The sequence below is a fragment of the Sinohyriopsis cumingii genome, chromosome 9, assembly GCF_028554795.1.
Source record: "Sinohyriopsis cumingii isolate HCF-2022 chromosome 9, ASM2855479v2, whole genome shotgun sequence".
In the NCBI taxonomy this organism is placed as follows: Eukaryota; Metazoa; Mollusca; class Bivalvia; order Unionida; family Unionidae; genus Sinohyriopsis; species Sinohyriopsis cumingii.
The window spans coordinates 80,529,710-80,541,319 of NC_142969.1; the positions used below are offsets into that span (position 1 = coordinate 80,529,710).

The 11,610-nt window shown below is 33.5% G+C and overlaps 1 long non-coding RNA gene across 1 annotated transcript; it reads right to left on the reverse strand.

Moving 5' to 3' along the window:
• Positions 1–2,680: 2,680 nt before the first annotated feature.
• On the reverse strand, positions 2,681–9,149 carry LOC149792109 (uncharacterized). Its single transcript, XR_016423483.1, has 2 exons — positions 9,099–9,149; positions 2,681–4,985 (listed from the first exon to the last, which is right to left on the reverse strand). It is a non-coding gene; the product is annotated as an uncharacterized LOC149792109 (long non-coding RNA).
• Positions 9,150–11,610: the final 2,461 nt, after the last annotated feature.

Here is an 11,610-nt window from a genome sequence, read left to right on the forward strand (position 1 = left end):
TTATCGGACTCCATGAGACAAGTATTTCAGTGAATACGGTATCCAAAATGGTACTCTGTTCGTACGTTACTACCGGAAAACCGTAACCCTAACCCTATCACAAGAACACAATTTTCTCACAAATGCCTCAACTGATTTTCATCAGCGATGTATCACTGGATTCATCTCCTCAATATGCATTTTTACATTATAAATTCTCTACTTGATTATTTCGATTCAAGTCTCTCTGCTTTTACCCCAGTACATAGTTTTTAACAAATATCAAAAAGGTGCAAAATACTCTTTATTTTGTCAATGAAAACCTATCAGTGAGTACTTATCTTCTATGCGCGGCATCCTTCACAGGCTTCTGGTTATATCAAAGATTAAATAAAAAATGACGTCTCTGTTATAACATTTTCTATGTGTCAAACCCTAAGTACATTATCGAGTTCATCGAGTATACACACTTTCCAGACACTTGCACTCATCTCCTGTATTCATATCATCATTATTTCCAATGTTAGATTAAAATACATTGGAAAGCATCCTTATGATTACCAAGGCCCAAATTTCTGGAATAGTCTGCCTCTTCAACTTAATCATAATGTATCTGCAACACAATTCAAGAAAGTTCAGAAAACTTACCTTTTCTGCAGTCAATCGACTTGTGCTATTTTTCACCTGTATTCTTTTTTTAATGCATTTTTGTCACAGTATGTGGTATTTTCCATTGATACATATATCCAGACTAAAAAAAATATTTGGATTTCAATTATTATTATTAGTAGTAGTAGTACTTGTGCATACTAGTTACCTCTGTCTGTGTAGGTTTGAGTCTCGGATTCAGCCAATGTAGGTATGGGAGAAAGCTTGCCAGTAGTTTTTTCTTGGGTTGGTGGTTCTTTCCAGGGTTTTGCATTGTATGTGTCCTTTACATGTTACACTGTTATCATATTTTGTGTACAATGTAATTTTTGGTGTCTAACAAGCTCTTAAAAGAACTAATTGGCATCTTGTTTACGTTAAATTTCTATTTAGATTAAAAGAGATTTTTATTATTGGGAGATGATTTATGCATCCTTTCAAAACCTCTTCTCTGCTTAACCACTAATGTCATTATTAGAACAATGGTAGCTCACCATGAAGTGTATTAAGTATTTTGAAGGAAAGATGTAAGCCTTCTTCTTTAAGTCAATGCAAACACTGATGGGACTGAACTTTGGCCGCATGTGTCCCAGTTAAATATTAATGTTTTACGCAGATGCTGTAAGAAATATTTAAGAATCTATCTTCCCTGAATCATGTGGACGTTTATGGCAAATTTGTTCCATTAGATGTGTTACATCACACAAACATGGCATTAGTTCTATGAAACATTTAGTTTGTTGAATAAATCCTCAAGCCTCTTTCAGTTAACAAATAACCACAACTTCTTGTTCAGCTTGTCTGATATTATTGTCATTGTCATTCACTTAGTCAACAAATATTTTCTTAATCTTAAATCTGTTAGCATGTAGATTGCTTTCATGTTTCAATCATTCTCCTGTTCTCACCATGAAAGTAAGTCAGCATATATACATTGTTTGAAGCTGCTGAAATAGACAACGTATTTTCCTCAATACAGGACCCGCACTTGGGAGAAGTAGACAGTTACGGTTTCGTAGTTTCAACTCAGGGGTGGGGTTGGGAAAGGAGTGTGCTGTTCTTTTAGCCATTTCTACATTTGTAACTGTACTGAACTGGAGAGGAAAAAAAACAAATGCAATTATTCTCTGTGAATTCAGCATGGGAATTTTTTTTTTATAGTCATGCATGCCAACTACCAAACAAACATAATGCAAGAAATTATTCTGTCTATGAAGTGCTGGTTGGGGTGGGGTGGGAATAGAACCAATAATGGTAGAATGATATGCGAGAAGGTAAAGAAATCAGCTGAGGATCTCACTCCAATTAATTCAGAACCCTTTATGTACCATAATTCCTATGATACAAATGTAGGAATTGAATAGCGATGGAATATAATGACAGTTACCCAGGTTTCTGTGAGTTATTCGGGTTTCTTTAGCTTTATGGGCCTTACGTGTTGGCAATATTAATGAGAGTGTATAAACCCAGAGCTTGTGATGTCTTACAGCAATCAGCCACCAGGGGCCTGTTTATAGTGGTGTCAAGCACTGGGGCATCATGATGTAGACATGTGGCATGATATCCCTCTTGGTCACATTACCCTGACACTGGGCAACTAGACCACCAGGGCAGTCTGAGAAAATAGTAGTCTTGTAATATATATATATATATATATATATATATATATATATATATATATATATATATATATATATACACACACACACATACATACACCTCCTGAAATGGAAAATAATTTAACGAAAGGAAAATAAATATTTTGCCTTATCATTTCCCATTATTAATTTTATGTCTTGGCCTGTGCACTTTATATATAGGGACTAATACTGTTTTTAATTTTAATGATAACAATACATTTGATAATTGTGAGAAGGCAATTGCGAGAAGACAGTAGATATACAATCTAGGACAGAAACAGAAGTCAAATAAAATAATTTCTTTTGATTCAATTATTTCCCTATTTGAAGAAACGAATTGTGGATGCTTAGAATTATGACAATGTGTGGCCTAAAAGTATGGTCTTATGTGCATGCAAGTAATAAAAGAAATATTGTATGATGTTAAATGTTTTATTAATTTTGTTTATTTCACACAGAAACATTAAAGACCACAACATCTGAATACAAAATGAATTTGAAATCATGCAATGAAAAAGACATTGCCATTTTTTCATTTCTTTCCTTAATACTTATTACAAGACCTCTTAACATGTGAAACAAGTCTTTATTTAAATGCAAAAACTCAAGTACCAAAAATGCAACTTCTTAGTATATAAATTTTAATTATGGTTACAACGAAATTAATGGTGTTTACAAATCACAATATAGCTTATACACTCGTCAGAAGCTGTCCAGGTGTGTAAATTCTTGAAAAACATTTGGGACACAATGGGGGTCAATAAAGGTGGGAGACTGATAAAAAGATTTTGAAAAGCAGGACATCTTTTATGTACAGCATCTTACCTATCTGAAAACATTATTAAAGCATATACTGAATAAAATGGTAGCAAATTATGAAGAATGCAGTACAACTTGTCATTCATTTAAATCACTGTTGTAGACCTAAAGGACAGACATGGTAGGCATTTGTAGGCTGGGAAAAAGCCTTTCAGTGTCCAGGGAAGCCAAATAATGGTGGCTGTGACAAAAAGCCAATTCTAAATATTTCTAATGGTACAATTGGAGTACAGCTTCTGCATTTATTGGGTATACATTTTTTAAAGCTTAATTCCTCAATTATTCATTTGCAAACAGACAGTGTAACTTTCACTACATTACTGTGTAGAGATTTAAAGTCTATAAAGCAATTAAAAGCCAAATACTGTATACTTACTGAAAAGAAAATTTACACTTACAAGGAATGTACTTCAGTAATTTTCATCTGCACCCACATATTTTGTTTGCAGAGGTACATTGTACCATTATTTAAAAAGTTCAGGTGAAACACTTAACATGTATACTGTACTCTTACATTAAAGAACGGTAAAATTTGCAATTGCAAATGACTTGCAGTCACAATTAGAAAATCTCAATGACAATGTTTGGACTAAATACAGAAAATATATACATTTCAAAACATGTTAAACTAGGTAAGTAAATTATGAAACAACCGTGTACATGTTTTATACACAATGGATTTTTGTTACCAAAAGAACAATTTTTCTGGGAAATTCATCAGACTAAATTTTCACCACAAAACATTGGTCATTTGGATATTGTTTTTCTAGAAAATCAATAAATGAAATTTATGGTATCCAAAAGTGGTTTACTGTTGCAAAGACAACATTCTATCATGCATGTACATATTGTTCACTTTGTTACTTGACAGGAGGAACACATCCACTACCCACTGTTTCGTGCCCATAGGCAACTACTTTCTACCCAGATAGCCACCAAAATATTTTGTGAATACTCTTTGGACAACAATTATTGCACATGGTTTGATGCCAGTTCATGTTTCATATATTTATGAACATATATACATATTTAGTGCTTTAAGCCAATTACTGACACAAGTACAAGATATAAAGCATGCACACATGATAATCTAATTATTTAAATAGTGGAGCTCCCCCCACCAAGATTCATTCAATTTTAGCTTATTTACTACATGTTCCATATTTTTAAGCTTTGCTTTTAGGGCTGTTCCATTTGAACATACATAGTACCCAGGGAAGGCAGTTTTAAAAAAATATATGTACACTGATTTCACAGATTTCATATTTAAATGATAAGAAAATTCTATACTGCATCAATGGGTGAGTATCCCACTTTGAAAGTGCCTTCCTGGGTCCCATGTATGATTTAATGGAATAGCAATTAATCTGGCTGCCATCATTTAAGTTTAATCAGCAATCAGAAGTAATCTGTAATAAGCTTTTTAAATTTTTTTTTTTACCAAGCTGAAATAATAAGCAACATCTTAACCATTACTCAATAAAACAATCATGTAAAATACAGTTGGAGCAGATGCCTTTGCTAAACAAGAAAGGTAAACAATAATGAAAAGTGGAGCTCTATTAATTGCTCTTGCAACAGAGCAAAATTTTAACATGAGTAAACCAGTACTGCTTTTTATGAGTAAAATCATGGAAACAGCAGAAAGTGTGGTCAGAAATGTACATCCCTTTCAGTATTACTGTATACTGAGTCAGCAATACAAATAACATGTTTACTAATAATTGGTGATTCTTGATAATTTGTGCTGTTGAAGACTGACGAATTCTGCTTGTGCTCTGACAGACGAGGCAGAGGTTGCATTCTCTGTGTAAATCTGCAATCTGTAGCAGGTACATGGATTTCAGTGGAGCATAACCTTGTTCTTTTCAATCATGAGAATGACATTAATCACTGGATCTAAAAGATAAACCTACAATATTTAATGACAAATAATGCACTTAGCAGCCAGAAGGAATCATTAATCCATAAGCAACTTTCACTGTATTACTTGCAATATTTCCAAGACAGAAGAATACATTTTCAAAGAATCCGTGAACTTGAAAGTTTTAGCACAAGTTTATCCACTAGGGTCCGTATTTGGAGGGTCTTTTATACGTAGGGGTAATTTTACAATTAATACTATGGACAACATAAGTATGTCACAAACAATTTCACCTCCTATAAAGAAAAGGAGAGTTAAATACGATAGTGACACAGATCTCTAATTACCAATGAATAATCTAAAGCAAGATATTACTCTTCGTTACAGCTTGTACTAAGTATAACTACAGTAGAGCTGAGTAGCCAGTATCGTTTCATTATTTACAATATAACTTTTCAAAATTGAAACTGATGAAAATGAAAGTTTCTTGTAATAAATATTAATTATTTATTGTCAATTTCATATAACATCTATATATTAAATGTGATAATACCTGATTACTACGTGACGTTTTATGTTATTTTTCTTTGCTCATGCTAATAACCTGTGTAACTGGGATGCAATGGTCACACCACAGCCTTCATTAACATATTTGCATTAATGAGCCACATGTAAACATTTGCACATGAACTATATTACACTAGTGAAGAGTGGCCGAGTGGTCTAAAGCGCTCTCCATTACGGATCACTGCCATCTCACCTCTGTCTGCGTGGGTTCGAGTCTCGGATTCAGCCAATGTGGGTATGTGGGAAAGCTTGCCAGTAGCTTCTCGTGGGCCGGTGGTTCTTTCTATGGGTTTTCCCTGGTTCTTCCTCCACCATTAATACTGGCCGCCATGTATAGCCTATCATGTGCTGAAAAATGACGTTAAACCCTACATCAACAACAACAACAACACTAGTGAAGAGTTCCTTTTGCTTTAAAGGAAAATATTGGGTGAGATAAATAATATACGTTGGGGTTTGGACTCCCCATTGTAACCCCTTGACTGCAATTTACTTGTCTTGGTTAAAACCATAACATTAGATTTTATATGTATTTCCCAGAAAGGAGGAATGGACAGGTGAAAATAATGAGAACGAAGTAAGAAGTATTTTATTTAGCAAACAGAAAATGAATTTCTTTTTTTCTGAATTTCTATGAAGGAATGAATAAATTTAAAAGATTTTTTCCATATCATTCCAGAATAGTTTTCCTTTTAAAAATATCATATTTAAAAAAAGTTATGGCAATTAACATTTCAGATGAAATGTTACTATTAGGAATTGTTATGTCAATAGATTTAGGTGTGGATCTCATCAAGAAAAGGAAAAACATTTTTTTTCTGCAGTATAATTGCAGCAACTTTTGTTCTTCACTTTTGGAAACATTTTGGTGAAATCTCTAACAGTTATAGAGCTTAGTGAACTGCATCAAAGTGTGTTGAAAAATCAATTTTATGCTGCCAAATAATAATATAAAGATCATGAAATTAATATATCACACTTTAAATGACTAGCAAACAATTCATACAGTGACAATAGTATTAATATTTGTACGTAAGAGCATGGAAGTATTATGGCAGTTTCACTTTCATTTAGCTATGCAACTCAATCAACAGTTTGTTATTCATAAATACTTATATCTACCATATTTACCGTATATGCTGAGACACCATAAATTAATTCTGAATGTACATTTTTGTGCACTGTATGTTCTGGGACACAATGTTTCTTTTCCAGTCTTAAGTTGTGGGCACGTTTTAAATCATTTGAAAATTACATGTCGGAAAATGCACTCCAACTTAAATTTTTATTTAAAAAATTATAAAACTGTACTTTGATTTAATCCATTGCAGCATCATCTCAACAACCCAACCCTTCTCCTGCACATATATGATCCATTTCTTCAGTGCATGAATATCTTTTTAGTTTTGTCATACAGTGAAAATGTATTGTTGGACACAACATATCTCCTTAAGCGGAAACTGCATGGACTAAAGTCATTTTATTTAAGATCTGCACCAGTCATGCTAATTCTCACACTTTCAACCACCATCTTATTGACAGTCCATACAGGAATGAGATCAAACCACACTGGAATTTCATCCATGTTAATGATCATATTGTCTGCAAAATCATCTACTCTTCTGGGCTTCATGAATTCATCAAATGATTTTATTTTCTCCAAATCATCTAGGTGACCCTGGATCATCGATGTCCATGCATGAAGTACTATATTATGTCACTTTAGAAATTGTTTCATTATTTCAATTTATTTCCAAAATTCCTGTGAAAACTGGTCAAATATAAGTAATGTAGTTTCCTTATGTGGGCCGACTTTGTGTGTGTGTGTGTGTGTGTGTGTGTATATATATATATATATATATATATATATATATATATATATATATATATATATATATATATATAATCAGAACACTTAAAAGAATCCAAAGTCGGCTTGCTTTGAAAACAATAACCTTTATATTGATATCCTTTAAAAAAATAATCGGCTTAAAAGTATCCAAAGTTGGCTTCCAAGGTTAGCTTGCCTTGCAACAAAAAAATAACCTCTGTCTTCAATATCCTGCTGGCAAAATGACAAATAATGATTTTTATTTGCAAGATACTACCATATAATTGAACTGGATATAATTTGAATTTGATTTGATTTGAATTTTTTATATACGTAGATTTAACAATTTTTCAGTCTTATCGCTACGATGTCTGCAATGTGGCAGTTTATAGTGATGTCTAACACTGGGGCATCATGCCGCAGAAATGTAGCATGATGTCCCACCCAGTCACATTATCCTGACACCAGGCCGACCAGTCCTAACACTAACCTCTTAATGCTGAGCGCCAAGCGAGGCAGGAATTGGATATAATACAATCTTTGTTATTTTGCACATAACAATGTGTCATGGGTGAATGGCACATACCTTCAAGCAATCATTCATGTCTCTGCTGCATATTTGGAGTGTGTGGATACATTTTTTTTAATGCTCATGATGGAAAAAAGAGAGGACTAAGTGATAACAATACAATGTTAATTGATAACAATACAATGTTAATTTCTTTCATTTTGTTATCAAATAAGTGTTTTGTTTATCAATTTTAATGCAACATGGGGGTACAAATTAAACACATATTTATTTCATTTTTTTAAGTCTTGGAACATATGACCTAGGTGTAAAAAACGTTTCACCATAAGTTCTAGTACATGAAAAAATTTGTGTCCAATATATACAGTTATTATTAATAGGCAAGTAGCACTAATTTATAGTAATATTGATAGATAATGAAGCCTCTGCACTAACAATAATGTATAAGTTCAAAATAGATCATCCATTTATTAGAACCACCACAATTTTCTCTCTAAAATGCTGTGAAATGTAGTAGATTGTTCATATGTTAGTGTAATTATCTTATTATATAATACAGAGAAAAAAAATATCTCTTAAATATATACCTTGAAATGAAGCAACATTGAACACTGATAAACTGAACTAATTTTTTTCAGCAGCTTAAACTATAAAAATTGATGTTAAAAAAGTAAACTAAGTCAAAGTACTGTCAACAATGCTCATTATATTGCTATTGAGACAAATGATGCCTCTAACTTGTATAATCTAAATTCAGATCAAAACTTGCTTTAACTGCATTCAAATACATGAAATTGGAGTATTATCCATACAACTGAACCGGAATGATTGCAGTGAAAGTGTGTAGTATTCAGTGTGCTCAAGAAACAAAAATCTTAACATCCAAATCAACATTCGTCGGGGGCCCCTGAGTGCCCGAGTGGTCTAAAGCACTCTCCATTACAGATCACTGCCATCTCACCTCTGTCTGCGTGGGTTCGAGTCTCAGATTTGGCCAATGTAGGTATGTGAGAAAGTTTGCCAGTAGCTTCTCGAGGGTCGTTGGTTCTTTCCGGGGATTTTTCGGGTTCTTCCTCCAACATTAATACTGGCAGCCATGTATGGCCTATCGTGTGCTGAAAAATGGCGTTAAACCGTACAACAACATCAACAACATTCGTCATTCTGATTAACTTACCCAAAAAATCTAATGTAATCTGGTAACGCAGCATTTCCCTTTACCTTTGATGATGTAATCCTTCTGGAATTGCCCACTGCCTTTAATGGATCACTGAACAAATGAAAGAAAAAGAAACATTTTGCATCAGATGTCTGAACACTTTGTATACCACTGATGGAAACAAAAAGGAATCAAAACATACCCATCTTACATAATTTATTTCACCAACAGAAAGCAGAGGTCACATTTAATTGCATATGGAGGTACCAAGTCTATTTGTAACTATCAGAAAATCTAGGTGATTAACATTTACATCTGAGTTAACATTAAGTCAGTGCTCAGAATTTAGTCCCTACCTTTCTTAACGTATACCCCCCCCCCACCACCACCACTCCTGCTGGCTCAACAGTGTAATCATATTGTTTGTTTATTGACTGGTGTGTGTGTGTGACTTGGATTTTTAATGTAGCTTTAACAAATTTTCAATCATATCGCTACAATGTCTGCAGTGTGGCAGTTTAAAGTGATGTCTAGCACTGGGGCATCATGACACAGACATGTATCATGATGTCCCACCCAGTCACATTATCCTGACACCAGACATACCAGTCCTAACATTAACCTCCTAATGCTGAGTGCCAAGCGAGGCAGATGTTAGTACCATTTTGCAAGTCTTTGGTATGACTCGGCTTGGGATCGAACACACGGTCTCCTGCATCCAAGGCGGACGCTCTAACCACTAGGCCACCAAAGCGGTTAGTTTATTGACTGGAAGGCATTTTAGTTACATTTTGTAACAGTGTCGTTTTAGTACAGTTGTCTAAGTTAGAAGTTGTGCACAGTCAGTGATAAAGCATCTTTTTGAATCAAAGCTGTGTTGCTACATGAAGTTTTATCACAATACTTTGTGCTTTGATTTCATCTGGGACTTATTACAATATTATCTATTTCTAAGCTTTCTGGACATAGGACGAAAGAGTTCTTTGTCTCTGGTAGAATTAACACATGATATATTTTCTTGACTGGCAATTGTAAGATTATTTGTTAGATGTTAATATTTTAGGATACATCATACCAAGTTGTTTTTCAGTTTGGCCAGTGCCTGTGAACTCTCTCTCTCTCTCTCTCTCTCTCTCTCTCTCTCTCTCTCTCTCTCTGTACTTATTACCTACAATGTAAAATTGCTTTCACTCCGAACTTTAGGGAAAAGCTTGCTCTACTTGTGATACAGAGACTATCAATATACTAGAACAGCAGTAGTTAAAAGCAACAGCGGTTTATAAACATTCAAGCTCATCAGCTTACCCATCATGTAAAGCTGAGTATTAAATGATACTAAATCATCACTACGAATATCCCACCCAATAAAGATTAAAATTAATACTGCACATAATAATACAATACGTGTGCAATAACTTATATTTACATGCGAACAATTCAAAGTGAAATATCTAAGACATAATGGAATTAATGTGTTTAATCTAGAAAAATTATTAATTGTTGCTCACAGAAGGTTAAACCATTTAGTGTATTGAAGTAATCACAAAAATATTGCACATTTTTCATGTTAATGTTAAAAATAATACATAATTCAAAATGCCCATCCATAGCTTAAGGAACGGAAAATGTACCATTTTTTATGACAAATTAAAATGTTCCCACTCTATTACAAAATAAATAATATTTCCCTTTCACACATTAATGTATAGCATATATGTTATGAGATGTGGCAGACAACTTTAGATAGCTTTTTATGTCTCATGCAGAATATGGGATAGTCAGTCAAACCCATACTTCTAGTATGGATGCTTATATGAATCATCTATGATATATCAAATGGAAAATATACCTTTGTAGCATCACATTTCTCAGCTTGTCCTTAGCCGCTGACTCATCTACACACCTTTATCAGAGGAATGGTCATGTGAACATCTTTTCGACTATCAGGTGACAAGGCCCATTTGTAAAAGTCCATATAATTACCAAAATCAGCCGAAATCTACACTAATCTGCAAACAAAGTTAACAAAAAAATGAAAAAAAAGTTACAATGAAGAATTAAATTTCAAGCACAAATGAACTATAATGACATTATGGTCAGCTGTTAAAACATTTCATCGATCCAACAGCTTTACCCATGAACAGTTACGCTGGCAATAATAATATTCTGATATGATATTAAGGGTTGTCCATAAAGCACGTATGCAAACAATTGGTGATTTTTTTTACCCCTTTCCCATTACTCATTGCAAATCATACATTTTGTATCCACCCTTGTGCAAGTACATTGCTGAGTCACCACCCCCTTTCCAAGAATAGATGGGACAATTGAATTTTAAAAGACGAAGTTATTAGTAGTCATTAAAAATAAGCAGCGGTTTAAATTAATAACATGTAAAACAAACTCTGAAAATGAAAGTAGGAAAGTATTAACATTAACTATAATAGTGATACAAAGGTTGAATTTTACAGAAATCGTAACCAGTGCTTTTCTACAGCAAATGTAAATATTTATCTCTAATAATAGTTTTAAACAAGTGACAGCAGCTAATATTTAGTTGACCTTAACTTTTCT